General features: G+C 43.2%; 106 non-coding genes across 106 annotated transcripts; all 106 read right to left on the bottom strand.

The window, feature by feature from the left end:
* Positions 1-80: 80 nt before the first annotated feature.
* On the bottom strand, positions 81-152 carry TRNAW-CCA (transfer RNA tryptophan (anticodon CCA)). The gene has a single exon. It is a non-coding gene; the product is annotated as a tRNA-Trp (tRNA).
* Positions 153-356: 204 nt separating this feature from the next.
* On the bottom strand, positions 357-428 carry TRNAW-CCA (transfer RNA tryptophan (anticodon CCA)). Its single transcript has one exon. It is a non-coding gene; the product is annotated as a tRNA-Trp (tRNA).
* Positions 429-495: 67 nt separating this feature from the next.
* TRNAW-CCA (transfer RNA tryptophan (anticodon CCA)) lies at positions 496-567 on the bottom strand. Its single transcript has one exon. It is a non-coding gene; the product is annotated as a tRNA-Trp (tRNA).
* Positions 568-632: 65 nt separating this feature from the next.
* TRNAW-CCA (transfer RNA tryptophan (anticodon CCA)) lies at positions 633-704 on the bottom strand. Its single transcript has one exon. It is a non-coding gene; the product is annotated as a tRNA-Trp (tRNA).
* A 205-nt stretch (positions 705-909) lies between these two features.
* Positions 910-981, bottom strand: TRNAW-CCA (transfer RNA tryptophan (anticodon CCA)). Its single transcript has one exon. It is a non-coding gene; the product is annotated as a tRNA-Trp (tRNA).
* A 67-nt stretch (positions 982-1048) lies between these two features.
* On the bottom strand, positions 1049-1120 carry TRNAW-CCA (transfer RNA tryptophan (anticodon CCA)). Its single transcript has one exon. It is a non-coding gene; the product is annotated as a tRNA-Trp (tRNA).
* Positions 1121-1187: 67 nt separating this feature from the next.
* On the bottom strand, positions 1188-1259 carry TRNAW-CCA (transfer RNA tryptophan (anticodon CCA)). The gene has a single exon. It is a non-coding gene; the product is annotated as a tRNA-Trp (tRNA).
* Positions 1260-1325: 66 nt separating this feature from the next.
* Positions 1326-1397, bottom strand: TRNAW-CCA (transfer RNA tryptophan (anticodon CCA)). The gene has a single exon. It is a non-coding gene; the product is annotated as a tRNA-Trp (tRNA).
* Positions 1398-1602: 205 nt separating this feature from the next.
* Positions 1603-1674, bottom strand: TRNAW-CCA (transfer RNA tryptophan (anticodon CCA)). Its single transcript has one exon. It is a non-coding gene; the product is annotated as a tRNA-Trp (tRNA).
* A 67-nt stretch (positions 1675-1741) lies between these two features.
* Positions 1742-1813, bottom strand: TRNAW-CCA (transfer RNA tryptophan (anticodon CCA)). The gene has a single exon. It is a non-coding gene; the product is annotated as a tRNA-Trp (tRNA).
* Positions 1814-2016: 203 nt separating this feature from the next.
* TRNAW-CCA (transfer RNA tryptophan (anticodon CCA)) lies at positions 2017-2088 on the bottom strand. Its single transcript has one exon. It is a non-coding gene; the product is annotated as a tRNA-Trp (tRNA).
* Positions 2089-2155: 67 nt separating this feature from the next.
* On the bottom strand, positions 2156-2227 carry TRNAW-CCA (transfer RNA tryptophan (anticodon CCA)). The gene has a single exon. It is a non-coding gene; the product is annotated as a tRNA-Trp (tRNA).
* A 202-nt stretch (positions 2228-2429) lies between these two features.
* Positions 2430-2501, bottom strand: TRNAW-CCA (transfer RNA tryptophan (anticodon CCA)). Its single transcript has one exon. It is a non-coding gene; the product is annotated as a tRNA-Trp (tRNA).
* Positions 2502-2705: 204 nt separating this feature from the next.
* On the bottom strand, positions 2706-2777 carry TRNAW-CCA (transfer RNA tryptophan (anticodon CCA)). The gene has a single exon. It is a non-coding gene; the product is annotated as a tRNA-Trp (tRNA).
* Positions 2778-2842: 65 nt separating this feature from the next.
* TRNAW-CCA (transfer RNA tryptophan (anticodon CCA)) lies at positions 2843-2914 on the bottom strand. Its single transcript has one exon. It is a non-coding gene; the product is annotated as a tRNA-Trp (tRNA).
* A 205-nt stretch (positions 2915-3119) lies between these two features.
* TRNAW-CCA (transfer RNA tryptophan (anticodon CCA)) lies at positions 3120-3191 on the bottom strand. The gene has a single exon. It is a non-coding gene; the product is annotated as a tRNA-Trp (tRNA).
* A 67-nt stretch (positions 3192-3258) lies between these two features.
* TRNAC-ACA (transfer RNA cysteine (anticodon ACA)) lies at positions 3259-3330 on the bottom strand. Its single transcript has one exon. It is a non-coding gene; the product is annotated as a tRNA-Cys (tRNA).
* Positions 3331-3397: 67 nt separating this feature from the next.
* Positions 3398-3469, bottom strand: TRNAW-CCA (transfer RNA tryptophan (anticodon CCA)). The gene has a single exon. It is a non-coding gene; the product is annotated as a tRNA-Trp (tRNA).
* A 205-nt stretch (positions 3470-3674) lies between these two features.
* TRNAW-CCA (transfer RNA tryptophan (anticodon CCA)) lies at positions 3675-3746 on the bottom strand. Its single transcript has one exon. It is a non-coding gene; the product is annotated as a tRNA-Trp (tRNA).
* Positions 3747-3950: 204 nt separating this feature from the next.
* TRNAW-CCA (transfer RNA tryptophan (anticodon CCA)) lies at positions 3951-4022 on the bottom strand. The gene has a single exon. It is a non-coding gene; the product is annotated as a tRNA-Trp (tRNA).
* A 342-nt stretch (positions 4023-4364) lies between these two features.
* On the bottom strand, positions 4365-4436 carry TRNAW-CCA (transfer RNA tryptophan (anticodon CCA)). The gene has a single exon. It is a non-coding gene; the product is annotated as a tRNA-Trp (tRNA).
* Positions 4437-4503: 67 nt separating this feature from the next.
* Positions 4504-4575, bottom strand: TRNAW-CCA (transfer RNA tryptophan (anticodon CCA)). The gene has a single exon. It is a non-coding gene; the product is annotated as a tRNA-Trp (tRNA).
* A 202-nt stretch (positions 4576-4777) lies between these two features.
* Positions 4778-4849, bottom strand: TRNAW-CCA (transfer RNA tryptophan (anticodon CCA)). The gene has a single exon. It is a non-coding gene; the product is annotated as a tRNA-Trp (tRNA).
* Positions 4850-5191: 342 nt separating this feature from the next.
* Positions 5192-5263, bottom strand: TRNAW-CCA (transfer RNA tryptophan (anticodon CCA)). Its single transcript has one exon. It is a non-coding gene; the product is annotated as a tRNA-Trp (tRNA).
* Positions 5264-5328: 65 nt separating this feature from the next.
* TRNAW-CCA (transfer RNA tryptophan (anticodon CCA)) lies at positions 5329-5400 on the bottom strand. Its single transcript has one exon. It is a non-coding gene; the product is annotated as a tRNA-Trp (tRNA).
* Positions 5401-5467: 67 nt separating this feature from the next.
* TRNAC-ACA (transfer RNA cysteine (anticodon ACA)) lies at positions 5468-5539 on the bottom strand. The gene has a single exon. It is a non-coding gene; the product is annotated as a tRNA-Cys (tRNA).
* A 67-nt stretch (positions 5540-5606) lies between these two features.
* On the bottom strand, positions 5607-5678 carry TRNAW-CCA (transfer RNA tryptophan (anticodon CCA)). The gene has a single exon. It is a non-coding gene; the product is annotated as a tRNA-Trp (tRNA).
* A 67-nt stretch (positions 5679-5745) lies between these two features.
* On the bottom strand, positions 5746-5817 carry TRNAW-CCA (transfer RNA tryptophan (anticodon CCA)). Its single transcript has one exon. It is a non-coding gene; the product is annotated as a tRNA-Trp (tRNA).
* A 65-nt stretch (positions 5818-5882) lies between these two features.
* Positions 5883-5954, bottom strand: TRNAW-CCA (transfer RNA tryptophan (anticodon CCA)). Its single transcript has one exon. It is a non-coding gene; the product is annotated as a tRNA-Trp (tRNA).
* A 67-nt stretch (positions 5955-6021) lies between these two features.
* On the bottom strand, positions 6022-6093 carry TRNAC-ACA (transfer RNA cysteine (anticodon ACA)). Its single transcript has one exon. It is a non-coding gene; the product is annotated as a tRNA-Cys (tRNA).
* A 67-nt stretch (positions 6094-6160) lies between these two features.
* On the bottom strand, positions 6161-6232 carry TRNAW-CCA (transfer RNA tryptophan (anticodon CCA)). Its single transcript has one exon. It is a non-coding gene; the product is annotated as a tRNA-Trp (tRNA).
* Positions 6233-6298: 66 nt separating this feature from the next.
* Positions 6299-6370, bottom strand: TRNAW-CCA (transfer RNA tryptophan (anticodon CCA)). The gene has a single exon. It is a non-coding gene; the product is annotated as a tRNA-Trp (tRNA).
* A 67-nt stretch (positions 6371-6437) lies between these two features.
* Positions 6438-6509, bottom strand: TRNAW-CCA (transfer RNA tryptophan (anticodon CCA)). Its single transcript has one exon. It is a non-coding gene; the product is annotated as a tRNA-Trp (tRNA).
* Positions 6510-6574: 65 nt separating this feature from the next.
* On the bottom strand, positions 6575-6646 carry TRNAW-CCA (transfer RNA tryptophan (anticodon CCA)). The gene has a single exon. It is a non-coding gene; the product is annotated as a tRNA-Trp (tRNA).
* A 67-nt stretch (positions 6647-6713) lies between these two features.
* Positions 6714-6785, bottom strand: TRNAC-ACA (transfer RNA cysteine (anticodon ACA)). The gene has a single exon. It is a non-coding gene; the product is annotated as a tRNA-Cys (tRNA).
* Positions 6786-6852: 67 nt separating this feature from the next.
* Positions 6853-6924, bottom strand: TRNAW-CCA (transfer RNA tryptophan (anticodon CCA)). The gene has a single exon. It is a non-coding gene; the product is annotated as a tRNA-Trp (tRNA).
* Positions 6925-6990: 66 nt separating this feature from the next.
* Positions 6991-7062, bottom strand: TRNAW-CCA (transfer RNA tryptophan (anticodon CCA)). The gene has a single exon. It is a non-coding gene; the product is annotated as a tRNA-Trp (tRNA).
* A 65-nt stretch (positions 7063-7127) lies between these two features.
* TRNAW-CCA (transfer RNA tryptophan (anticodon CCA)) lies at positions 7128-7199 on the bottom strand. The gene has a single exon. It is a non-coding gene; the product is annotated as a tRNA-Trp (tRNA).
* Positions 7200-7266: 67 nt separating this feature from the next.
* TRNAC-ACA (transfer RNA cysteine (anticodon ACA)) lies at positions 7267-7338 on the bottom strand. Its single transcript has one exon. It is a non-coding gene; the product is annotated as a tRNA-Cys (tRNA).
* A 67-nt stretch (positions 7339-7405) lies between these two features.
* Positions 7406-7477, bottom strand: TRNAW-CCA (transfer RNA tryptophan (anticodon CCA)). Its single transcript has one exon. It is a non-coding gene; the product is annotated as a tRNA-Trp (tRNA).
* A 66-nt stretch (positions 7478-7543) lies between these two features.
* On the bottom strand, positions 7544-7615 carry TRNAW-CCA (transfer RNA tryptophan (anticodon CCA)). Its single transcript has one exon. It is a non-coding gene; the product is annotated as a tRNA-Trp (tRNA).
* A 67-nt stretch (positions 7616-7682) lies between these two features.
* Positions 7683-7754, bottom strand: TRNAW-CCA (transfer RNA tryptophan (anticodon CCA)). Its single transcript has one exon. It is a non-coding gene; the product is annotated as a tRNA-Trp (tRNA).
* A 65-nt stretch (positions 7755-7819) lies between these two features.
* On the bottom strand, positions 7820-7891 carry TRNAW-CCA (transfer RNA tryptophan (anticodon CCA)). The gene has a single exon. It is a non-coding gene; the product is annotated as a tRNA-Trp (tRNA).
* A 67-nt stretch (positions 7892-7958) lies between these two features.
* On the bottom strand, positions 7959-8030 carry TRNAC-ACA (transfer RNA cysteine (anticodon ACA)). Its single transcript has one exon. It is a non-coding gene; the product is annotated as a tRNA-Cys (tRNA).
* A 67-nt stretch (positions 8031-8097) lies between these two features.
* On the bottom strand, positions 8098-8169 carry TRNAW-CCA (transfer RNA tryptophan (anticodon CCA)). The gene has a single exon. It is a non-coding gene; the product is annotated as a tRNA-Trp (tRNA).
* A 66-nt stretch (positions 8170-8235) lies between these two features.
* Positions 8236-8307, bottom strand: TRNAW-CCA (transfer RNA tryptophan (anticodon CCA)). The gene has a single exon. It is a non-coding gene; the product is annotated as a tRNA-Trp (tRNA).
* Positions 8308-8374: 67 nt separating this feature from the next.
* TRNAW-CCA (transfer RNA tryptophan (anticodon CCA)) lies at positions 8375-8446 on the bottom strand. Its single transcript has one exon. It is a non-coding gene; the product is annotated as a tRNA-Trp (tRNA).
* A 65-nt stretch (positions 8447-8511) lies between these two features.
* On the bottom strand, positions 8512-8583 carry TRNAW-CCA (transfer RNA tryptophan (anticodon CCA)). The gene has a single exon. It is a non-coding gene; the product is annotated as a tRNA-Trp (tRNA).
* A 67-nt stretch (positions 8584-8650) lies between these two features.
* Positions 8651-8722, bottom strand: TRNAC-ACA (transfer RNA cysteine (anticodon ACA)). The gene has a single exon. It is a non-coding gene; the product is annotated as a tRNA-Cys (tRNA).
* A 67-nt stretch (positions 8723-8789) lies between these two features.
* TRNAW-CCA (transfer RNA tryptophan (anticodon CCA)) lies at positions 8790-8861 on the bottom strand. Its single transcript has one exon. It is a non-coding gene; the product is annotated as a tRNA-Trp (tRNA).
* A 66-nt stretch (positions 8862-8927) lies between these two features.
* On the bottom strand, positions 8928-8999 carry TRNAW-CCA (transfer RNA tryptophan (anticodon CCA)). The gene has a single exon. It is a non-coding gene; the product is annotated as a tRNA-Trp (tRNA).
* Positions 9000-9066: 67 nt separating this feature from the next.
* Positions 9067-9138, bottom strand: TRNAW-CCA (transfer RNA tryptophan (anticodon CCA)). Its single transcript has one exon. It is a non-coding gene; the product is annotated as a tRNA-Trp (tRNA).
* A 65-nt stretch (positions 9139-9203) lies between these two features.
* Positions 9204-9275, bottom strand: TRNAW-CCA (transfer RNA tryptophan (anticodon CCA)). Its single transcript has one exon. It is a non-coding gene; the product is annotated as a tRNA-Trp (tRNA).
* A 67-nt stretch (positions 9276-9342) lies between these two features.
* On the bottom strand, positions 9343-9414 carry TRNAC-ACA (transfer RNA cysteine (anticodon ACA)). Its single transcript has one exon. It is a non-coding gene; the product is annotated as a tRNA-Cys (tRNA).
* A 67-nt stretch (positions 9415-9481) lies between these two features.
* Positions 9482-9553, bottom strand: TRNAW-CCA (transfer RNA tryptophan (anticodon CCA)). Its single transcript has one exon. It is a non-coding gene; the product is annotated as a tRNA-Trp (tRNA).
* Positions 9554-9619: 66 nt separating this feature from the next.
* TRNAW-CCA (transfer RNA tryptophan (anticodon CCA)) lies at positions 9620-9691 on the bottom strand. Its single transcript has one exon. It is a non-coding gene; the product is annotated as a tRNA-Trp (tRNA).
* A 67-nt stretch (positions 9692-9758) lies between these two features.
* TRNAW-CCA (transfer RNA tryptophan (anticodon CCA)) lies at positions 9759-9830 on the bottom strand. The gene has a single exon. It is a non-coding gene; the product is annotated as a tRNA-Trp (tRNA).
* A 202-nt stretch (positions 9831-10032) lies between these two features.
* TRNAW-CCA (transfer RNA tryptophan (anticodon CCA)) lies at positions 10033-10104 on the bottom strand. Its single transcript has one exon. It is a non-coding gene; the product is annotated as a tRNA-Trp (tRNA).
* A 204-nt stretch (positions 10105-10308) lies between these two features.
* Positions 10309-10380, bottom strand: TRNAW-CCA (transfer RNA tryptophan (anticodon CCA)). Its single transcript has one exon. It is a non-coding gene; the product is annotated as a tRNA-Trp (tRNA).
* A 67-nt stretch (positions 10381-10447) lies between these two features.
* On the bottom strand, positions 10448-10519 carry TRNAW-CCA (transfer RNA tryptophan (anticodon CCA)). Its single transcript has one exon. It is a non-coding gene; the product is annotated as a tRNA-Trp (tRNA).
* A 64-nt stretch (positions 10520-10583) lies between these two features.
* TRNAW-CCA (transfer RNA tryptophan (anticodon CCA)) lies at positions 10584-10655 on the bottom strand. The gene has a single exon. It is a non-coding gene; the product is annotated as a tRNA-Trp (tRNA).
* Positions 10656-10722: 67 nt separating this feature from the next.
* Positions 10723-10794, bottom strand: TRNAW-CCA (transfer RNA tryptophan (anticodon CCA)). The gene has a single exon. It is a non-coding gene; the product is annotated as a tRNA-Trp (tRNA).
* Positions 10795-10860: 66 nt separating this feature from the next.
* TRNAW-CCA (transfer RNA tryptophan (anticodon CCA)) lies at positions 10861-10932 on the bottom strand. The gene has a single exon. It is a non-coding gene; the product is annotated as a tRNA-Trp (tRNA).
* Positions 10933-10999: 67 nt separating this feature from the next.
* Positions 11000-11071, bottom strand: TRNAW-CCA (transfer RNA tryptophan (anticodon CCA)). The gene has a single exon. It is a non-coding gene; the product is annotated as a tRNA-Trp (tRNA).
* Positions 11072-11275: 204 nt separating this feature from the next.
* TRNAW-CCA (transfer RNA tryptophan (anticodon CCA)) lies at positions 11276-11347 on the bottom strand. The gene has a single exon. It is a non-coding gene; the product is annotated as a tRNA-Trp (tRNA).
* Positions 11348-11413: 66 nt separating this feature from the next.
* TRNAW-CCA (transfer RNA tryptophan (anticodon CCA)) lies at positions 11414-11485 on the bottom strand. The gene has a single exon. It is a non-coding gene; the product is annotated as a tRNA-Trp (tRNA).
* A 67-nt stretch (positions 11486-11552) lies between these two features.
* On the bottom strand, positions 11553-11624 carry TRNAW-CCA (transfer RNA tryptophan (anticodon CCA)). The gene has a single exon. It is a non-coding gene; the product is annotated as a tRNA-Trp (tRNA).
* Positions 11625-11689: 65 nt separating this feature from the next.
* TRNAW-CCA (transfer RNA tryptophan (anticodon CCA)) lies at positions 11690-11761 on the bottom strand. Its single transcript has one exon. It is a non-coding gene; the product is annotated as a tRNA-Trp (tRNA).
* Positions 11762-11966: 205 nt separating this feature from the next.
* Positions 11967-12038, bottom strand: TRNAW-CCA (transfer RNA tryptophan (anticodon CCA)). The gene has a single exon. It is a non-coding gene; the product is annotated as a tRNA-Trp (tRNA).
* Positions 12039-12105: 67 nt separating this feature from the next.
* Positions 12106-12177, bottom strand: TRNAW-CCA (transfer RNA tryptophan (anticodon CCA)). Its single transcript has one exon. It is a non-coding gene; the product is annotated as a tRNA-Trp (tRNA).
* A 66-nt stretch (positions 12178-12243) lies between these two features.
* Positions 12244-12315, bottom strand: TRNAW-CCA (transfer RNA tryptophan (anticodon CCA)). The gene has a single exon. It is a non-coding gene; the product is annotated as a tRNA-Trp (tRNA).
* Positions 12316-12657: 342 nt separating this feature from the next.
* On the bottom strand, positions 12658-12729 carry TRNAW-CCA (transfer RNA tryptophan (anticodon CCA)). The gene has a single exon. It is a non-coding gene; the product is annotated as a tRNA-Trp (tRNA).
* A 67-nt stretch (positions 12730-12796) lies between these two features.
* Positions 12797-12868, bottom strand: TRNAW-CCA (transfer RNA tryptophan (anticodon CCA)). The gene has a single exon. It is a non-coding gene; the product is annotated as a tRNA-Trp (tRNA).
* A 202-nt stretch (positions 12869-13070) lies between these two features.
* TRNAW-CCA (transfer RNA tryptophan (anticodon CCA)) lies at positions 13071-13142 on the bottom strand. Its single transcript has one exon. It is a non-coding gene; the product is annotated as a tRNA-Trp (tRNA).
* A 204-nt stretch (positions 13143-13346) lies between these two features.
* TRNAW-CCA (transfer RNA tryptophan (anticodon CCA)) lies at positions 13347-13418 on the bottom strand. The gene has a single exon. It is a non-coding gene; the product is annotated as a tRNA-Trp (tRNA).
* A 67-nt stretch (positions 13419-13485) lies between these two features.
* On the bottom strand, positions 13486-13557 carry TRNAW-CCA (transfer RNA tryptophan (anticodon CCA)). The gene has a single exon. It is a non-coding gene; the product is annotated as a tRNA-Trp (tRNA).
* A 65-nt stretch (positions 13558-13622) lies between these two features.
* TRNAW-CCA (transfer RNA tryptophan (anticodon CCA)) lies at positions 13623-13694 on the bottom strand. Its single transcript has one exon. It is a non-coding gene; the product is annotated as a tRNA-Trp (tRNA).
* Positions 13695-13761: 67 nt separating this feature from the next.
* Positions 13762-13833, bottom strand: TRNAC-ACA (transfer RNA cysteine (anticodon ACA)). The gene has a single exon. It is a non-coding gene; the product is annotated as a tRNA-Cys (tRNA).
* A 67-nt stretch (positions 13834-13900) lies between these two features.
* Positions 13901-13972, bottom strand: TRNAW-CCA (transfer RNA tryptophan (anticodon CCA)). The gene has a single exon. It is a non-coding gene; the product is annotated as a tRNA-Trp (tRNA).
* A 66-nt stretch (positions 13973-14038) lies between these two features.
* On the bottom strand, positions 14039-14110 carry TRNAW-CCA (transfer RNA tryptophan (anticodon CCA)). Its single transcript has one exon. It is a non-coding gene; the product is annotated as a tRNA-Trp (tRNA).
* A 67-nt stretch (positions 14111-14177) lies between these two features.
* On the bottom strand, positions 14178-14249 carry TRNAW-CCA (transfer RNA tryptophan (anticodon CCA)). Its single transcript has one exon. It is a non-coding gene; the product is annotated as a tRNA-Trp (tRNA).
* A 204-nt stretch (positions 14250-14453) lies between these two features.
* Positions 14454-14525, bottom strand: TRNAW-CCA (transfer RNA tryptophan (anticodon CCA)). Its single transcript has one exon. It is a non-coding gene; the product is annotated as a tRNA-Trp (tRNA).
* A 66-nt stretch (positions 14526-14591) lies between these two features.
* Positions 14592-14663, bottom strand: TRNAW-CCA (transfer RNA tryptophan (anticodon CCA)). Its single transcript has one exon. It is a non-coding gene; the product is annotated as a tRNA-Trp (tRNA).
* Positions 14664-14730: 67 nt separating this feature from the next.
* TRNAW-CCA (transfer RNA tryptophan (anticodon CCA)) lies at positions 14731-14802 on the bottom strand. Its single transcript has one exon. It is a non-coding gene; the product is annotated as a tRNA-Trp (tRNA).
* Positions 14803-14867: 65 nt separating this feature from the next.
* On the bottom strand, positions 14868-14939 carry TRNAW-CCA (transfer RNA tryptophan (anticodon CCA)). The gene has a single exon. It is a non-coding gene; the product is annotated as a tRNA-Trp (tRNA).
* A 67-nt stretch (positions 14940-15006) lies between these two features.
* Positions 15007-15078, bottom strand: TRNAW-CCA (transfer RNA tryptophan (anticodon CCA)). Its single transcript has one exon. It is a non-coding gene; the product is annotated as a tRNA-Trp (tRNA).
* Positions 15079-15144: 66 nt separating this feature from the next.
* On the bottom strand, positions 15145-15216 carry TRNAW-CCA (transfer RNA tryptophan (anticodon CCA)). Its single transcript has one exon. It is a non-coding gene; the product is annotated as a tRNA-Trp (tRNA).
* Positions 15217-15283: 67 nt separating this feature from the next.
* Positions 15284-15355, bottom strand: TRNAW-CCA (transfer RNA tryptophan (anticodon CCA)). The gene has a single exon. It is a non-coding gene; the product is annotated as a tRNA-Trp (tRNA).
* Positions 15356-15559: 204 nt separating this feature from the next.
* Positions 15560-15631, bottom strand: TRNAW-CCA (transfer RNA tryptophan (anticodon CCA)). Its single transcript has one exon. It is a non-coding gene; the product is annotated as a tRNA-Trp (tRNA).
* A 204-nt stretch (positions 15632-15835) lies between these two features.
* TRNAW-CCA (transfer RNA tryptophan (anticodon CCA)) lies at positions 15836-15907 on the bottom strand. The gene has a single exon. It is a non-coding gene; the product is annotated as a tRNA-Trp (tRNA).
* Positions 15908-16111: 204 nt separating this feature from the next.
* Positions 16112-16183, bottom strand: TRNAW-CCA (transfer RNA tryptophan (anticodon CCA)). Its single transcript has one exon. It is a non-coding gene; the product is annotated as a tRNA-Trp (tRNA).
* A 204-nt stretch (positions 16184-16387) lies between these two features.
* Positions 16388-16459, bottom strand: TRNAW-CCA (transfer RNA tryptophan (anticodon CCA)). The gene has a single exon. It is a non-coding gene; the product is annotated as a tRNA-Trp (tRNA).
* A 67-nt stretch (positions 16460-16526) lies between these two features.
* Positions 16527-16598, bottom strand: TRNAW-CCA (transfer RNA tryptophan (anticodon CCA)). The gene has a single exon. It is a non-coding gene; the product is annotated as a tRNA-Trp (tRNA).
* A 64-nt stretch (positions 16599-16662) lies between these two features.
* Positions 16663-16734, bottom strand: TRNAW-CCA (transfer RNA tryptophan (anticodon CCA)). Its single transcript has one exon. It is a non-coding gene; the product is annotated as a tRNA-Trp (tRNA).
* A 67-nt stretch (positions 16735-16801) lies between these two features.
* TRNAW-CCA (transfer RNA tryptophan (anticodon CCA)) lies at positions 16802-16873 on the bottom strand. The gene has a single exon. It is a non-coding gene; the product is annotated as a tRNA-Trp (tRNA).
* A 66-nt stretch (positions 16874-16939) lies between these two features.
* TRNAW-CCA (transfer RNA tryptophan (anticodon CCA)) lies at positions 16940-17011 on the bottom strand. The gene has a single exon. It is a non-coding gene; the product is annotated as a tRNA-Trp (tRNA).
* A 67-nt stretch (positions 17012-17078) lies between these two features.
* On the bottom strand, positions 17079-17150 carry TRNAW-CCA (transfer RNA tryptophan (anticodon CCA)). The gene has a single exon. It is a non-coding gene; the product is annotated as a tRNA-Trp (tRNA).
* A 204-nt stretch (positions 17151-17354) lies between these two features.
* On the bottom strand, positions 17355-17426 carry TRNAW-CCA (transfer RNA tryptophan (anticodon CCA)). Its single transcript has one exon. It is a non-coding gene; the product is annotated as a tRNA-Trp (tRNA).
* Positions 17427-17492: 66 nt separating this feature from the next.
* Positions 17493-17564, bottom strand: TRNAW-CCA (transfer RNA tryptophan (anticodon CCA)). The gene has a single exon. It is a non-coding gene; the product is annotated as a tRNA-Trp (tRNA).
* Positions 17565-17631: 67 nt separating this feature from the next.
* On the bottom strand, positions 17632-17703 carry TRNAW-CCA (transfer RNA tryptophan (anticodon CCA)). The gene has a single exon. It is a non-coding gene; the product is annotated as a tRNA-Trp (tRNA).
* A 65-nt stretch (positions 17704-17768) lies between these two features.
* On the bottom strand, positions 17769-17840 carry TRNAW-CCA (transfer RNA tryptophan (anticodon CCA)). Its single transcript has one exon. It is a non-coding gene; the product is annotated as a tRNA-Trp (tRNA).
* A 205-nt stretch (positions 17841-18045) lies between these two features.
* Positions 18046-18117, bottom strand: TRNAW-CCA (transfer RNA tryptophan (anticodon CCA)). Its single transcript has one exon. It is a non-coding gene; the product is annotated as a tRNA-Trp (tRNA).
* Positions 18118-18184: 67 nt separating this feature from the next.
* On the bottom strand, positions 18185-18256 carry TRNAW-CCA (transfer RNA tryptophan (anticodon CCA)). Its single transcript has one exon. It is a non-coding gene; the product is annotated as a tRNA-Trp (tRNA).
* Positions 18257-18322: 66 nt separating this feature from the next.
* On the bottom strand, positions 18323-18394 carry TRNAW-CCA (transfer RNA tryptophan (anticodon CCA)). Its single transcript has one exon. It is a non-coding gene; the product is annotated as a tRNA-Trp (tRNA).
* A 342-nt stretch (positions 18395-18736) lies between these two features.
* TRNAW-CCA (transfer RNA tryptophan (anticodon CCA)) lies at positions 18737-18808 on the bottom strand. Its single transcript has one exon. It is a non-coding gene; the product is annotated as a tRNA-Trp (tRNA).
* A 67-nt stretch (positions 18809-18875) lies between these two features.
* Positions 18876-18947, bottom strand: TRNAW-CCA (transfer RNA tryptophan (anticodon CCA)). The gene has a single exon. It is a non-coding gene; the product is annotated as a tRNA-Trp (tRNA).
* Between the last annotated feature and the right edge of the window lie 87 nt (positions 18948-19034).

Consider the following 19034-nt stretch of genomic DNA (forward strand, 5'->3'; position numbering starts at 1 on the left):
TTGCGCCACCGAGCCCCTTTTACGAAGATTAATTGGTAGAATTCTATAAACAACTTAAAAAGTAAGTTTTATTATTTCTTTGACCCGGACGTGATTCGAACACGCAGCCTTCTGATCTGGAGTCAGAAGCGCTACCATTGCGCCACCGAGCCCCCTGAACAAAGGTTAAATTGGTAGAATTTCTATAAACAACGTAAAAACTAAATTGTTTTTTGTTTGACCCGGACGTGATTCGAACACGCAGCCTTCTGATCTGGAGTCAGACGCGCTACTATTGCGCCACCGAGCACCCAGAACGAAGGTTAAATTGGTAGATTTTCTATAAACAACGTAAAAACTAAATTTTATTATTTGTTTGACCCGGACGTGGTTCGAACACGCAGCCTTCTGATCTGGAGTCAGACGCGCTACCATTGCGCCACCGAGCCCTCTGAACGAAGGTTAAATTGGTAGAATTTCTATAAACAACGTAAAAACAAAATTTTTTTATTTGTTTGACCCGGACGTGATTCGAACACGCAGCCTTCTGATCTGGAGTCAGACGCGCTACCATTGCGCCAACGAGCCCCTTTTACGAAGTTTAATTGGTAGAATTCTATAAACAACTTAAAAAGTAAGTTTTATTATTTCTTTGACCCGGACGTGATTCGAACACGCAGCCTTCTGATCTGGAGTCAGAAGCGCTACCATTGCGCCACCGAGCCCCCTGAACGAAGGTTAAATTGGTAGAACTTCTATAAACAACGTAAAAACTAAATTTTATTATTTGTTTGACCCGGACGTGATTCGAACACGCAGCCTTCTGTTCTGGAGTCAGACGCGCTCCCATTGTGCCACCGAGCCCCCTGTACGAAGGCTTAATTGGTAGAAGTCTAAAAACAACTTAAAAACTCAATTTTATTATTTCTTTGACCCGGACGTGATTCGAACACGCAGCCTTCTGATCTGGAGTCAGAAGCGCTACCACTGCGCCACCGAGCCCCCTGAACGAAGGTTAAATTGGTAGAATTTCTATAAACAACGTTAAAACTAAATTTTATTATTTGTTTGACCCGGACGTGATTCGAACACGCAGCCTTCTGATCTGGAGTCAGACGCGCTACCATTGCGCCACCGAGCCCCCTGAACGAAGGTTAAATTTGTAGAATTTCTATAAACAACGTAAAAACTAAATTTTATTCTTTGTTTGACCCGAACGTGCTTCGAACACGCAGCCTTCTGATCTGGAGTCAGACGCGCTACCATTGCGCCACCGAGCCCCCTCAACGAAGGTTAAATTGGTAGAATTCTAAGAACAACTTAAAAACTGATTTGTATGATTTCTTTGACCCGGACGTGATTCGAACACGCAGCCTTCTGATCTGGAGTCAGACGCGGTACCATTGCGCCACCGAGCCCCCTGAACGAAGGTTAAATTGGTAGAACTTCTATAAACAACGTAAAAACTAAATTTTATTATTTGTTTGACCCGGACGTGATTCGAACACGCAGCCTTCTGTTCTGGAGTCAGACGCGCTCCCATTGTGCCACCGAGCCCCCTGTACGAAGCCTTAATTGGTAGAAGTCTAAAAACAACTTAAAAACTCAATTTTATTATTTCTTTGACCCGGACGTGATTCGAACACGCAGCCTTCTGATCTGGAGTCAGAAGCGCTACCACTGCGCCACCGAGCCCCCTGAACGCAGGTTAAATTGGTAGAATTTCTATAAACAACGTTAAAACTAAATTTTATTGTTTGTTTGACCCGAACGTGCTTCGAACACGCAGCCTTCTGATCTGGAGTCAGACGCGCTACCATTGCGCCACCGAGCCCCCTCAACGAAGGTTAAATTGGTAGAATTCTAAGAACCACTTAAAAACTGATTTGTATGATTTCTTTGACCCGTACGTGATTCGAACACGCAGCCCTCTGATCTGGAGTCAGACGCGCTACTATTGCGCCACCGAGCCCCTTTTACGAAGTTTAATTGGTAGAATTCTATAAACAACTTAAAAAGTAAGTTTTATTATTTCTTTGACCCGGACGTGATTCGAACACGCAGCCTTCTGATCTGGAGTCAGGCGCGCTACCATTGCGCCACCGAGCCCCCTGAACGAAGGTTAAATTGGTAGAATTTCTATAAACAACGTAAAAACTAAATATTATTATTTCTTTGACCCGGACGTGATTCGAACACGCAGCCTTCTGATCTGGAGTCAGACGCGCTACCATTGCGCCAACGAGCCCCTTTTACGAAGTTTAATTGGTAGAATTCTATAAACAACATAAAAAGTAAGTTTTATTATTTCTTTGACCCGGACGTGATTCCAACACGCAGCCTTCTGATCTGGAGTCAGACGCGCTACTATTGCGCCACCGAGCCCCTTTTACGAAGTTTAATTGGTAGAATTCTATAAACAACTTAAAAAGTAAGTTTTATTATTTCTTTGACCCGGACGTGATTCGAACACGCAGCCTTCTGATCTGGAGTCAGAAGCGCTACCATTGCGCCACCGAGCCCCCTGAACAAAGGTTAAATTGGTAGAATTTCTATAAACAACGTAAAAACTAAATTGTTTTTTGTTTGACCCGGACGTGATTCGAACAAGCAGCCTTCTGATCTGGAGTCAGACGCGCTACTATTGCGCCACCGAGCACCCAGAACGAAGGTTAAATTGGTAGATTTTCTATAAAAAACTTAAAAACTAAGTTTTATTATTTCTTTGACCCGGACGTGATTCGAACACGCAGCCTTCTGATCTGGAGTCAGACGCGCTACCATTGCGCCAACGAGCCCCTTTTACGAAGTTTAATTGGTAGAATTCTATAAACAACTTAAAAAGTAAGTTTTATTATTTCTTTGACCCGGACGTGATTCGAACACGCAGCCTTCTGATCTGGAGTCAGAAGCGCTACCATTGCGCCACCGAGCCCCCTGAACGAAGGTTAAATTGGTAGAACTTCTATAAACAACGTAAAAACTAAATTTTATTATTTGTTTGACCCGGACGTGATTCGAACACGCAGCCTTCTGTTCTGGAGTCAGACGCGCTCCCATTGTGCCACCGAGCCCCCTGTACGAAGGCTTAATTGGTAGAAGTCTAAAAACAACTTAAAAACTCAATTTTATTATTTCTTTGACCCGGACGTGATTCGAACACGCAGCCTTCTGATCTGGAGTCAGAAGCGCTACCACTGCGCCACCGAGCCCCCTGAACGAAGGTTAAATTGGTAGAATTTCTATAAACAACGTTAAAACTAAATTTTATTATTTGTTTGACCCGGACGTGATTCGAACACGCAGCCTTCTGATCTGTAGTCAGACGCGCTCCCATTGCACCACCGAGCCCCCTGAACGAAGGTTAAATTGGTAGAATTTCTATAAACAACGTAAAAACTAAATATTATTATTTGTTTGACCCGGACGTGATTCGAACACGCAGCCTTCTGATCTGGAGTCAGACGCGCTACCATTGCGCCAACGAGCCCCCTTTACGAAGGTTTAATTGGTAGAATTCTAAAATCAACTTAAAAACTGATTAGAATTATTTCTTTGACCCGGACGTGATTCGAACACGCAGCCTTCTGATCTGGAGTCAGACGTGCTACCATTGCGCCACCCAGCCCCCTTTGCGAAGGTTTAATTGGTAGAATTTCTATAAACAACGTAAAAACTTAATTTTATTATTTGTTTGACCCGGACGTGATTCGAACACGCAGCCTTCTGATCTGGAGTCAGACGCGCTACCATTGCGCCACCGAGCCCCCTTTACGAAGGTTTAATTGGTAGAATTTCTATAAACAACGTAAAAACTAAATTTTATTATTTGTTTTACCCGGACGTGATTCGAACACGCAGCCTTCTGATCTGGAGTCAGACGCGTTACCATTGCGCCGCCGAGCCCCCTTTACGAAGTTTAACTGGTAGAATTCTATAAACAACTTAAAAACTAAGTTTTATTATTTCTTTGACCCGGACGTGATTCGAACACGAAGCCTTCTGATCTGGAGTCAGACGCGCTCCCATTGCGCCACCGAGCCCCCTGAACGAAGGTTAAATTGGTAGAATTTCTATAAACAACGTAAAAACTAAATTTTATTATTTGTTTGACCTGGACCTGATTCGAACACGCAGCCTTCTGATCTGGAGTCAGACGCGCTACCATTACGCCACCGAGCCCCCTTTACGAAGGTTTAATTGGTAGAATTCTAAAAACAACTTAAAAACTGATTTTTACTATTTCTTTGACCCGGACGTGATTCCAACACGCAGCCTTCTGATCTGGAGTCAGACGCGCTACTATTGCGCCACCGAGCCCCTTTTACGAAGTTTAATTGGTAGAATTCTATAAACAACTTAAAAAGTAAGTTTTATTATTTCTTTGACCCGGACGTGATTCAAACACGCAGCCTTCTGATCTGGAGTCAGGCGCGCTACCATTGCGCCACCGAGCCCCCTGAACGAAGGTTAAATTGGTAGAATTTCTATAAACAACGTAAAAACTAAATATTATTATTTCTTTGACCCGGACGTGATTCGAACACGCAGCCTTCTGATCTGGAGTCAGACGCGCTACCATTGCGCCAACGAGCCCCTTTTACGAAGTTTAATTGGTAGAATTCTATAAACAACTTAAAAAGTAAGTTTTATTATTTCTTTGACCCGGACGTGATTCCAACACGCAGCCTTCTGATCTGGAGTCAGACGCGCTACTATTGCGCCACCGAGCCCCTTTTACGAAGTTTAATTGGTAGAATTCTATAAACAACTTAAAAAGTAAGTTTTATTATTTCTTTGACCCGGACGTGATTCGAACACGCAGCCTTCTGATCTGGAGTCAGAAGCGCTACCATCGCGCCACCGAGCCCCCTGAACAAAGGTTAAATTGGTAGAATTTCTATAAACAACGTAAAAACTAAATTGTTTTTTGTTTGACCCGGACGTGATTCGAACAAGCAGCCTTCTGATCTGGAGTCAGACGCGCTACTATTGCGCCACCGAGCACCCAGAACGAAGGTTAAATTGGTAGATTTTCTATAAAAAACTTAAAAACTAAGTTTTATTATTTCTTTGACCCGGACGTGATTCGAACACGCAGGCTTCTGATCTGGAGTCAGGCGCGCTACCATTGCGCCACCGAGCCCCTGAACGAAGGTTAAATTGGTAGAATTTCTATAAACAACGTAAAAACTAAATTTTATTATTTGTTTGACCCGGACGTGATTCGAACACGCAGCCTTCTGATCTGGAGTCAGACGCGCTACCATTGCGCCACCGAGCCCCTTTTACGAAGTTTAATTGGTAGAATTCTATAAACAACTTAAAAAGTAAGTTTTATTATTTCTTTGACCCGGACGTGATTCGAACACGCAGCCTTCTGATCTGGAGTCAGAAGCGCTACCATTGCGCCACCGAGCCCCCTGAAGAAAGGTTAAATTGGTAGAATTTCTATAAACAACGTAAAAACTAAATTTTATTACTTCTTTGACCCGGACGTGATTCGAACACGCAGCCTTCTGATCTGTAGTCAGACGCGCTCCCATTGCACCACCGAGCCCCCTGAACGAAGGTTAAATTGGTAGAATTTCTATAAACAACGTAAAAACTAAATATTATTATTTGTTTGACCCGGACGTGATTCGAACACGCAGCCTTCTGATCTGGAGTCAGACGCGCTACCATTGCGCCACCGAGCCCTCTGAACGAAGGTTAAATTGGTAGAATTTCTATAAACAACGTAAAAACAAAATTTTTTTATTTGTTTGACCCGGACGTGATTCGAACACGCAGCCTTCTGATCTGGAGTCAGACGCGCTACCATTGCGCCACCGAGCCCCTTTTACGAAGTTTAATTGGTAGAATTCTATAAACAACTTAAAAAGTAAGTTTTATTATTTCTTTGACCCGGACGTGATTCGAACACGCAGCCTTCTGATCTGGAGTCAGAAGCGCTACCATTGCGCCACCGAGCCCCCTGAAGAAAGGTTAAATTGGTAGAATTTCTATAAACAACGTAAAAACTAAATTTTATTACTTCTTTGACCCGGACGTGATTCGAACACGCAGCCTTCTGATCTGTAGTCAGACGCGCTCCCATTGCACCACCGAGCCCCCTGAACGAAGGTTAAATTGGTAGAATTTCTATAAACAACGTAAAAACTAAATATTATTATTTGTTTGACCCGGACGTGATTCGAACACGCAGCCTTCTGATCTGGAGTCAGACGCGCTACCATTGCGCCAACGAGCCCCCTTTACGAAGGTTTAATTGGTAGAATTCTAAAATCAACTTAAAAACTGATTTGAATTATTTCTTTGACCCGGACGTGATTCGAACACGCAGCCTTCTGATCTGGAGTCAGACGCGCTACCATTGCGCCACCGAGCCCTCTGAACGAAGGTTAAATTGGTAGAATTTCTATAAACAACGTAAAAACAAAATTTTTTTATTTGTTTGACCCGGACGTGATTCGAACACGCAGCCTTCTGATCTGGAGTCAGACGCGCTACCATTGCGCCACCGAGCCCCTTTTACGAAGTTTAATTGGTAGAATTCTATAAACAACTTAAAAAGTAAGTTTTATTATTTCTTTGACCCGGACGTGATTCGAACACGCAGCCTTCTGATCTGGAGTCAGAAGCGCTACCATTGCGCCACCGAGCCCCCTGAAGAAAGGTTAAATTGGTAGAATTTCTATAAACAACGTAAAAACTAAATTTTATTACTTCTTTGACCCGGACGTGATTCGAACACGCAGCCTTCTGATCTGTAGTCAGACGCGCTCCCATTGCACCACCGAGCCCCCTGAACGAAGGTTAAATTGGTAGAATTTCTATAAACAACGTAAAAACTAAATATTATTATTTGTTTGACCCGGACGTGATTCGAACACGCAGCCTTCTGATCTGGAGTCAGACGCGCTACCATTGCGCCAACGAGCCCCCTTTACGAAGGTTTAATTGGTAGAATTCTAAAATCAACTTAAAAACTGATTTGAATTATTTCTTTGACCCGGACGTGATTCGAACACGCAGCCTTCTGATCTGGAGTCAGACGCGCTACCATTGCGCCACCGAGCCCCTTTTACGAAGTTTAATTGGTAGAATTCTATAAACAACTTAAAAAGTAAGTTTTATTATTTCTTTGACCCGGACGTGATTCGAACACGCAGCCTTCTGATCTGGAGTCAGAAGCGCTACCATTGCGCCACCGAGCCCCCTGAAGAAAGGTTAAATTGGTAGAATTTCTATAAACAACGTAAAAACTAAATTTTATTACTTCTTTGACCCGGACGTGATTCGAACACGCAGCCTTCTGATCTGTAGTCAGACGCGCTCCCATTGCACCACCGAGCCCCCTGAACGAAGGTTAAATTGGTAGAATTTCTATAAACAACGTAAAAACTAAATATTATTATTTGTTTGACCCGGACGTGATTCGAACACGCAGCCTTCTGATCTGGAGTCAGACGCGCTACCATTGCGCCAACGAGCCCCCTTTACGAAGGTTTAATTGGTAGAATTCTAAAATCAACTTAAAAACTGATTTGAATTATTTCTTTGACCCGGACGTGATTCGAACACGCAGCCTTCTGATCTGGAGTCAGACGCGCTACCATTGCGCCACCGAGCCCTCTGAACGAAGGTTAAATTGGTAGAATTTCTATAAACAACGTAAAAACAAAATTTTTTTATTTGTTTGACCCGGACGTGATTCGAACACGCAGCCTTCTGATCTGGAGTCAGACGCGCTACCATTGCGCCACCGAGCCCCTTTTACGAAGTTTAATTGGTAGAATTCTATAAACAACTTAAAAAGTAAGTTTTATTATTTCTTTGACCCGGACGTGATTCGAACACGCAGCCTTCTGATCTGGAGTCAGAAGCGCTACCATTGCGCCACCGAGCCCCCTGAAGAAAGGTTAAATTGGTAGAATTTCTATAAACAACGTAAAAACTAAATTTTATTACTTCTTTGACCCGGACGTGATTCGAACACGCAGCCTTCTGATCTGTAGTCAGACGCGCTCCCATTGCACCACCGAGCCCCCTGAACGAAGGTTAAATTGGTAGAATTTCTATAAACAACGTAAAAACTAAATATTATTATTTGTTTGACCCGGACGTGATTCGAACACGCAGCCTTCTGATCTGGAGTCAGACGCGCTACCATTGCGCCAACGAGCCCCCTTTACGAAGGTTTAATTGGTAGAATTCTAAAATCAACTTAAAAACTGATTTGAATTATTTCTTTGACCCGGACGTGATTCGAACACGCAGCCTTCTGATCTGGAGTCAGACGCGCTACCATTGCGCCACCGAGCCCTCTGAACGAAGGTTAAATTGGTAGAATTTCTATAAACAACGTAAAAACAAAATTTTTTTATTTGTTTGACCCGGACGTGATTCGAACACGCAGCCTTCTGATCTGGAGTCAGACGCGCTACCATTGCGCCACCGAGCCCCTTTTACGAAGTTTAATTGGTAGAATTCTATAAACAACTTAAAAAGTAAGTTTTATTATTTCTTTGACCCGGACGTGATTCGAACACGCAGCCTTCTGATCTGGAGTCAGAAGCGCTACCATTGCGCCACCGAGCCCCCTGAAGAAAGGTTAAATTGGTAGAATTTCTATAAACAACGTAAAAACTAAATTTTATTACTTCTTTGACCCGGACGTGATTCGAACACGCAGCCTTCTGATCTGTAGTCAGACGCGCTCCCATTGCACCACCGAGCCCCCTGAACGAAGGTTAAATTGGTAGAATTTCTATAAACAACGTAAAAACTAAATATTATTATTTGTTTGACCCGGACGTGATTCGAACACGCAGCCTTCTGATCTGGAGTCAGACGCGCTACCATTGCGCCAACGAGCCCCCTTTACGAAGGTTTAATTGGTAGAATTCTAAAATCAACTTAAAAACTGATTTGAATTATTTCTTTGACCCGGACGTGATTCGAACACGCAGCCTTCTGATCTGGAGTCAGACGCGCTACCATTGCGCCACCGAGCCCTCTGAACGAAGGTTAAATTGGTAGAATTTCTATAAACAACGTAAAAACAAAATTTTTTTATTTGTTTGACCCGGACGTGATTCGAACACGCAGCCTTCTGATCTGGAGTCAGACGCGCTACCATTGCGCCACCGAGCCCCTTTTACGAAGTTTAATTGGTAGAATTCTATAAACAACTTAAAAAGTAAGTTTTATTATTTCTTTGACCCGGACGTGATTCGAACACGCAGCCTTCTGATCTGGAGTCAGAAGCGCTACCATTGCGCCACCGAGCCCCCTGAAGAAAGGTTAAATTGGTAGAATTTCTATAAACAACGTAAAAACTAAATTTTATTACTTCTTTGACCCGGACGTGATTCGAACACGCAGCCTTCTGATCTGTAGTCAGACGCGCTCCCATTGCACCACCGAGCCCCCTGAACGAAGGTTAAATTGGTAGAATTTCTATAAACAACGTAAAAACTAAATATTATTATTTGTTTGACCCGGACGTGATTCGAACACGCAGCCTTCTGATCTGGAGTCAGACGCGCTACCATTGCGCCAACGAGCCCCCTTTACGAAGGTTTAATTGGTAGAATTCTAAAATCAACTTAAAAACTGATTTGAATTATTTCTTTGACCCGGACGTGATTCGAACACGCAGCCTTCTGATCTGGAGTCAGACGCGCTACCATTGCGCCACCGAGCCCCCTTTGCGAAGGTTAAATTGGTAGAATTTCTATAAACAACGTAAAAACTAAATATTATTATTTGTTTGACCCGGACGTGATTCGAACACGCAGCCTTCTGATCTGGAGTCAGACGCGCTACCATTGCGCCAACGAGCCCCTTTTACGAAGTTTAATTGGTAGAATTCTATAAACAACTTAAAAAGTAAGTTTTATTATTTCTTTGACCCGGACGTGATTCCAACACGCAGCCTTCTGATCTGGAGTCAGACGCGCTACTATTGCGCCACCGAGCCCCTTTTACGAAGTTTAATTGGTAGAATTCTATAAACAACTTAAAAAGTAAGTTTTATTATTTCTTTGACCCGGACGTGATTCGAACACGCAGCCTTCTGATCTGGAGTCAGAAGCGCTACCATTGCGCCACCGAGCCCCCTGAACAAAGGTTAAATTGGTAGAATTTCTATAAACAACGTAAAAACTAAATTGTTTTTTGTTTGACCCGGACGTGATTCGAACACGCAGCCTTCTGATCTGGAGTCAGACGCGGTACTATTGCGCCACCGAGCACCCAGAACGAAGGTTAAATTGGTAGATTTTCTATAAACAACGTAAAAACTAAATTTTATTATTTGTTTGACCCGGACGTGGTTCGAACACGCAGCCTTCTGATCTGGAGTCAGACGCGCTACCATTGCGCCACCGAGCCCTCTGAACGAAGGTTAAATTGGTAGAATTTCTATAAACAACGTAAAAACAAAATTTTTTTATTTGTTTGACCCGGACGTGATTCGAACACGCAGCCTTCTGATCTGGAGTCAGACGCGCTACCATTGCGCCACCGAGCCCCTTTTACGAAGTTTAATTGGTAGAATTCTATAAACAACTTAAAAATTAGTTTTATTATTTCTTTGACCCGGACGTGATTCGAACACGCAGCCTTCTGATCTGGAGTCAGAAGCGCTACCATTGCGCCACCGAGCCCCCTGAAGAAAGGTTAAATTGGTAGAATTTCTATATACAACGTAAAAACTAAATTTTATTACTTCTTTGACCCGGACGTGATTCGAACACGCAGCCTTCTGATCTGGAGTCAGACGCGCTACCATTGCGCCAACGAGCCCCCTTTACGAAGGTTTAATTGGTAGAATTCTAAAATCAACTTAAAAACTGATTTGAATTATTTCTTTGACCCGGACGTGATTCGAACACGCAGCCTTCTGATCTGGAGTCAGACGCGCTACCATTGCGCCACCGAGCCCCCTTTGCGAAGGTTTAATTGGTAGAATTTCTATAAACAACGTAAAAACTTAATTTTATTATTTGTTTGACCCGGACGTGATTCGAACACGCAGCCTTCTGATCTGGAGTCAGACGCGCTACCATTGCGCCACCGAGCCCCCTTTACGAAGGTTTAATTGGTAGAATTTCTATAAACAACGTAAAAACTAAATTTTATTATTTGTTTTACCCGGACGTGATTCGAACACGCAGCCTTCTGATCTGGAGTCAGACGCGTTACCATTGCGCCGCCGAGCCCCCTTTAAGAAGTTTAACTGGTAGAATTCTATAAACAACTTAAAAACTAAGTTTTATTATTTCTTTGACCCGGACGTGATTCGAACACGCAGCCTTCTGATCTGGAGTCAGACGCGCTACCATTGCGCCAACGAGCCCCCTTTACGAAGGTTTAATTGGTAGAATTCTAAAATCAACTTAAAAACTGATTTGAATTATTTCTTTGACCCGGACGTGATTCGAACACGCAGCCTTCTGATCTGGAGTCAGACGCGCTACCATTGCGCCACCGAGCCCCCTTTGCGAAGGTTTAATTGGTAGAATTTCTATAAACAACGTAAAAACTTAATTTTATTATTTGTTTGACCCGGACGTGATTCGAACACGCAGCCTTCTGATCTGGAGTCAGACGCGTTACCATTGCGCCGCCGAGCCCCCTTTACGAAGTTTAACTGGTAGAATTCTATAAACAACTTAAAAACTAAGTTTTATTATTTCTTTGACCCGGACGTGATTCGAACACGAAGCCTTCTGATCTGGAGTCAGACGCGCTCCCATTGCGCCACCGAGCCCCCTGAACGAAGGTTAAATTGGTAGAATTTCTATAAACAACGTAAAAACTAAATTTTATTATTTGTTTGACCCGGACCTGATTCGAACACGCAGCCTTCTGATCTGGAGTCAGACGCGCTACCATTACGCCACCGAGCCCCCTTTACGAAGGTTTAATTGGTAGAATTCTAAAAACAACTTAAAAACTGATTTTTACTATTTCTTTGACCCGGACGTGATTCGAACACGCAGCCTTCTGATCTGGAGTCAGACGCGCTCCCATTGCGCCACCGAGCCCCCTGAACGAAGGTTAAATTGGTAGAATTTCTATAAACAACGTAAAAACTAAATATTATTATTTGTTTGACCCGGACGTGATTCGAACACGCAGCCTTCTGATCTGGAGTCAGACGCGCTACCATTGCGCCAACGAGCCCCCTTTACGAAGGTTTAATTGGTATAATTCTAAAATCAACTTAAAAACTGATTTGAATTATTTCTTTGACCCGGACGTGATTCGAACACGAAGCCTTCTGATCTGGAGTCAGACGCGCTCCCATTGCGCCACCGAGCCCCCTGAACGAAGGTTAAATTGGTAGAATTTCTATAAACAACGTAAAAACTAAATTTTATTATTTGTTTGACCCGGACCTGATTCGAACACGCAGCCTTCTGATCTGGAGTCAGACGCGCTACCATTACGCCACCGAGCCCCCTTTACGAAGGTTTAATTGGTAGAATTCTAAAAACAACTTAAAAACTGATTTTTACTATTTCTTTGACCCGGACGTGATTCCAACACGCAGCCTTCTGATCTGGAGTCAGACGCGCTACTATTGCGCCACTGAGCCCCTTTTACGAAGTTTAATTGGTAGAATTCTATAAACAACTTAAAAAGTAAGTTTTATTATTTCTTTGACCCGGACGTGATTCGAACACGCAGCCTTCTGATCTGGAGTCAGGCGCGCTACCATTGCGCCACCGAGCCCCCTGAACGAAGGTTAAATTGGTAGAATTTCTATAAACAACGTAAAAACTAAATATTATTATTTCTTTGACCCGGACGTGATTCGAACACGCAGCCTTCTGATCTGGAGTCAGACGCGCTACCATTGCGCCAACGAGCCCCTTTTACGAAGTTTAATTGGTAGAATTCTATAAACAACTTAAAAAGTAAGTTTTATTATTTCTTTGACCCGGACGTGATTCCAACACGCAGCCTTCTGATCTGGAGTCAGACGCGCTACTATTGCGCCACCGAGCCCCTTTTACGAAGTTTAATTGGTAGAATTCTATAAACAACTTAAAAAGTAAGTTTTATTATTTCTTTGACCCGGACGTGATTCGAACACGCAGCCTTCTGATCTGGAGTCAGAAGCGCTACCATTGCGCCACCGAGCCCCCTGAACAAAGGTTAAATTGGTAGAATTTCTATAAACAACGTAAAAACTAAATTGTTTTTTGTTTGACCCGGACGTGATTCGAACACGCAGCCTTCTGATCTGGAGTCAGACGCGCTACTATTGCGCCACCGAGCACCCAGAACGAAGGTTAAATTGGTATATTTTCTATAAACAACGTAAAAACTAAATTTTATTATTTGTTTGACCCGGACGTGGTTCGAACACGCAGCCTTCTGATCTGGAGTCAGACGCGCTACCATTGCGCCACCGAGCCCTCTGAACGAAGGTTAAATTGGTAGAATTTCTATAAACAACGTAAAAACAAAATTTTTTTATTTGTTTGACCCGGACGTGATTCGAACACGCAGCCTTCTGATCTGGAGTCAGACGCGCTATCATTGCGCCACCGAGCCCCTTTTACGAAGTTTAATTGGTAGAATTCTATAAACAACTTAAAAAGTAAGTTTTATTATTTCTTTGACCCGGACGTGATTCGAACACGCAGCCTTCTGATCTGGAGTCAGAAGCGCTACCATTGCGCCACCGAGCCCCCTGAAGAAAGGTTAAATTGGTAGAATTTCTATAAACAACGTAAAAACTAAATTTTATTACTTCTTTGACCCGGACGTGATTCGAACACGCAGCCTTCTGATCTGTAGTCAGACGCGCTCCCATTGCACCACCGAGCCCCCTGAACGAAGGTTAAATTGGTAGAATTTCTATAAACAACGTAAAAACTAAATATTATTATTTGTTTGACCCGGACGTGATTCGAACACGCAGCCTTCTGATCTGGAGTCAGACGCGCTACCATTGCGCCAACGAGCCCCCTTTACGAAGGTTTAATTGGTAGAATTCTATAATCAACTTAAAAACTGATTTGAATTATTTCTTTGACCCGGACGTGATTCGAACACGCAGCCTTCTGATCTGGAGTCAGACGCGCTACCATTGCGCCACCGAGCCCCCTTTGCGAAGGTTTAATTGGTAGAATTTCTATAAACAACGTAAAAACTTAATTTTATTATTTGTTTGACCCGGACGTGATTCGAACACGCAGCCTTCTGATCTGGAGTCAGACGCGCTACCATTGCGCCACCGAGCCCCCTTTACGAAGGTTTAATTGGTAGAATTTCTATAAACAACGTAAAAACTAAATTTTATTATTTGTTTTACCCGGACGTGATTCGAACACGCAGCCTTCTGATCTGGAGTAAGACGCGTTACCATTGCGCCGCCCAGCCCCCTTTACGAAGTTTAACTGGTAGAATTCTATAAACAACTTAAAAACTAAGTTTTATTATTTCTTTGACCCGGACGTGATTCGAACACGCAGCCTTCTGATCTGGAGTCAGACGCGCTACCATTGCGCCAACGAGCCCCCTTTACGAAGGTTTAATTGGTAGAATTCTAAAATCAACTTAAAAACTGATTTGAATTATTTCTTTGACCCGGACGTGATTCGAACACGCAGCCTTCTGATCTGGAGTCAGACGCGCTACCATTGCGCCACCGAGCCCCCTTTGCGAAGGTTTAATTGGTAGAATTTCTATAAACAACGTAAAAACTTAATTTTATTATTTGTTTGACCCGGACGTGATTCGAACACGCAGCCTTCTGATCTGGAGTCAGACGCGTTACCATTGCGCCGCCGAGCCCCCTTTACGAAGTTTAACTGGTAGAATTCTATAAACAACTTAAAAACTAAGTTTTATTATTTCTTTGACCCGGACGTGATTCGAACACGAAGCCTTCTGATCTGGAGTCAGACGCGCTCCCATTGCGCCACCGAGCCCCCTGAACGAAGGTTAAATTGGTAGAATTTCTATAAACAACGTAAAAACTAAATATTATTATTTGTTTGACCCGGACGTGATTCGAACACGCAGCCTTCTGATCTGGAGTCAGACGCGCTACCATTGCGCCAACGAGCCCCCTTTACGAAGGTTTAATTGGTAGAATTCTAAAATCAACTTAAAAACTGATTAGAATTATTTCTTTGACCCGGACGTGATTCGAACACGCAGCCTTCTGATCTGGAGTCAGACGCGCTACCATTGCGCCACCCAGCCCCCTTTGCGAAGGTTTAATTGGTAGAATTTCTATAAACAACGTAAAAACTTAATTTTATTATTTGTTTGACCCGGACGTGATTCGAACACGCAGCCTTCTGATCTGGAGTCAGACGCGCTACCATTGCGCCACCGAGCCCCCTTTACGAAGGTTTAATTGGTAGAATTTCTATAAACAACGTAAAAACTAAATTTTATTATTTGTTTTACCCGGACGTGATTCGAACACGCAGCCTTCTGATCTGGAGTCAGACGCGTTACCATTGCGCCGCCGAGCCCCCTTTACGAAGTTTAACTGGTAGAATTCTATAAACAACTTAAAAACTAAGTTTTATTATTTCTTTGACCCGGACGTGATTCGAACACGCAGCCTTCTGATCTGGAGTCAGAAGCGCTACCATTGCGCCACCGAGCCCCCTGAACAAAGGTTAAATTGGTAGAATTTCTATAAACAACGTAAAAACTAAATTGTTTTTTGTTTGACCCGGACGTGATTCGAACACGCAGCCTTCTGATCTGGAGTCAGACGCGGTACTATTGCGCCACCGAGCACCCAGAACGAAGGTTAAATTGGTAGATTTTCTATAAACAACGTAAAAACTAAATTTTATTATTTGTTTGACCCGGACGTGGTTCGAACACGCAGCCTTCTGATCTGGAGTCAGACGCGCTACCATTGCGCCACCGAGCCCCCTTTACGAAGGTTTAATTGGTAGAATTTCTATAAACAACGTAAAAACTAAATTTTATTATTTGTTTTACCCGGACGTGATTCGAACACGCAGCCTTCTGATCTGGAGTCAGACGCGTTACCATTGCGCCGCCGAGCCCCCTTTACGAAGTTTAACTGGTAGAATTCTATAAACAACTTAAAAAGTAAGTTTTATTATTTCTTTGACCCGGACGTGATTCGAACACGCAGCCTTCTGATCTGGAGTCAGAAGCGCTACCATTGCGCCACCGAGCCCCCTGAACAAAGGTTAAATTGGTAGAATTTCTATAAACAACGTAAAAACTAAATTGTTTTTTGTTTGACCCGGACGTGATTCGAACACGCAGCCTTCTGATCTGGAGTCAGACGCGGTACTATTGCGCCACCGAGCACCCAGAACGAAGGTTAAATTGGTAGATTTTCTATAAACAACGTAAAAACTAAATTTTATTATTTGTTTGACCCGGACGTGGTTCGAACACGCAGCCTTCTGATCTGGAGTCAGACGCGCTACCATTGCGCCACCGAGCCCTCTGAACGAAGGTTAAATTGGTAGAATTTCTATAAACAACGTAAAAACAAAATTTTTTTATTTGTTTGACCCGGACGTGATTCGAACACGCAGCCTTCTGATCTGGAGTCAGACGCGCTACCATTGCGCCACCGAGCCCCTTTTACGAAGTTTAATTGGTAGAATTCTATAAACAACTTAAAAATTAGTTTTATTATTTCTTTGACCCGGACGTGATTCGAACACGCAGCCTTCTGATCTGGAGTCAGAAGCGCTACCATTGCGCCACCGAGCCCCCTGAAGAAAGGTTAAATTGGTAGAATTTCTATATACAACGTAAAAACTAAATTTTATTACTTCTTTGACCCGGACGTGATTCGAACACGCAGCCTTCTGATCTGGAGTCAGACGCGCTACCATTGCGCCAACGAGCCCCCTTTACGAAGGTTTAATTGGTAGAATTCTAAAATCAACTTAAAAACTGATTAGAATTATTTCTTTGACCCGGACGTGATTCGAACACGCAGCCTTCTGATCTGGAGTCAGACGCGCTACCATTGCGCCACCGAGCCCCCTTTGCGAAGGTTTAATTGGTAGAATTTCTATAAACAACGTAAAAACTTAATTTTATTATTTGTTTGACCCGGACGTGATTCGAACACGCAGCCTTCTGATCTGGAGTCAGACGCGCTACCATTGCGCCACCGAGCCCCCTTTACGAAGGTTTAATTGGTAGAATTTCTATAAACAACGTAAAAACTAAATTTTATTATTTGTTTTACCCGGACGTGATTCGAACACGCAGCCTTCTGATCTGGAGTCAGACGCGTTACCATTGCGCCGCCGAGCCCCCTTTAAGAAGTTTAACTGGTAGAATTCTATAAACAACTTAAAAACTAAGTTTTATTATTTCTTTGACCCGGACGTGATTCGAACACGCAGCCTTCTGATCTGGAGTCAGACGCGCTACCATTGCGCCAACGAGCCCCCTTTACGAAGGTTTAATTGGTAGAATTCTAAAATCAACTTAAAAACTGATTTGAATTATTTCTTTGACCCGGACGTGATTCGAACACGCAGCCTTCTGATCTGGAGTCAGACGCGCTACCATTGCGCCACCGAGCCCCCTTTGCGAAGGTTTAATTGGTAGAATTTCTATAAACAACGTAAAAACTTAATTTTATTATTTGTTTGACCCGGACGTGATTCGAACACGCAGCCTTCTGATCTGGAGTCAGACGCGTTACCATTGCGCCGCCGAGCCCCCTTTACGAAGTTTAACTGGTAGAATTCTATAAACAACTTAAAAACTAAGTTTTATTATTTCTTTGACCCGGACGTGATTCGAACACGAAGCCTTCTGATCTGGAGTCAGACGCGCTCCCATTGCGCCACCGAGCCCCCTGAACGAAGGTTAAATTGGTAGAATTTCTATAAACAACGTAAAAACTAAATTTTATTATTTGTTTGACCCGGACCTGATTCGAACACGCAGCCTTCTGATCTGGAGTCAGACGCGCTACCATTACGCCACCGAGCCCCCTTTACGAAGGTTTAATTGGTAGAATTCTAAAAACAACTTAAAAACTGATTTTTACTATTTCTTTGACCCGGACGTGATTCGAACACGCAGCCTTCTGATCTGGAGTCAGACGCGCTCCCATTGCGCCACCGAGCCCCCTGAACGAAGGTTAAATTGGTAGAATTTCTATAAACAACGTAAAAACTAAATATTATTATTTGTTTGACCCGGACGTGATTCGAACACGCAGCCTTCTGATCTGGAGTCAGACGCGCTACCATTGCGCCAACGAGCCCCCTTTACGAAGGTTTAATTGGTATAATTCTAAAATCAACTTAAAAACTGATTTGAATTATTTCTTTGACCCGGACGTGATTCGAACACGAAGCCTTCTGATCTGGAGTCAGACGCGCTCCCATTGCGCCACCGAGCCCCCTGAACGAAGGTTAAATTGGTAGAATTTCTATAAACAACGTAAAAACTAAATTTTATTATTTGTTTGACCCGGACCTGATTCGAACACGCAGCCTTCTGATCTGGAGTCAGACGCGCTACCATTACGCCACCGAGCCCCCTTTACGAAGGTTTAATTGGTAGAATTCTAAAAACAACTTAAAAACTGATTTTTACTATTTCTTTGACCCGGACGTGATTCCAACACGCAGCCTTCTGATCTGGAGTCAGACGCGCTACTATTGCGCCACTGAGCCCCTTTTACGAAGTTTAATTGGTAGAATTCTATAAACAACTTAAAAAGTAAGTTTTATTATTTCTTTGACCCGGACGTGATTCGAACACGCAGCCTTCTGATCTGGAGTCAGGCGCGCTACCATTGCGCCACCGAGCCCCCTGAACGAAGGTTAAATTGGTAGAATTTCTATAAACAACGTAAAAACTAAATATTATTATTTCTTTGACCCGGACGTGATTCGAACACGCAGCCTTCTGATCTGGAGTCAGACGCGCTACCATTGCGCCAACGAGCCCCTTTTACGAAGTTTAATTGGTAGAATTCTATAAACAACTTAAAAAGTAAGTTTTATTATTTCTTTGACCCGGACGTGATTCCAACA

The sequence above is a fragment of the Phalangium opilio genome, unplaced genomic scaffold (assembly GCF_054372755.1).
Source record: "Phalangium opilio isolate 3A_F unplaced genomic scaffold, DU_Popi_V2 ptg000352l_1, whole genome shotgun sequence".
NCBI classification, from domain to species: Eukaryota; Metazoa; Arthropoda; class Arachnida; order Opiliones; family Phalangiidae; genus Phalangium; species Phalangium opilio.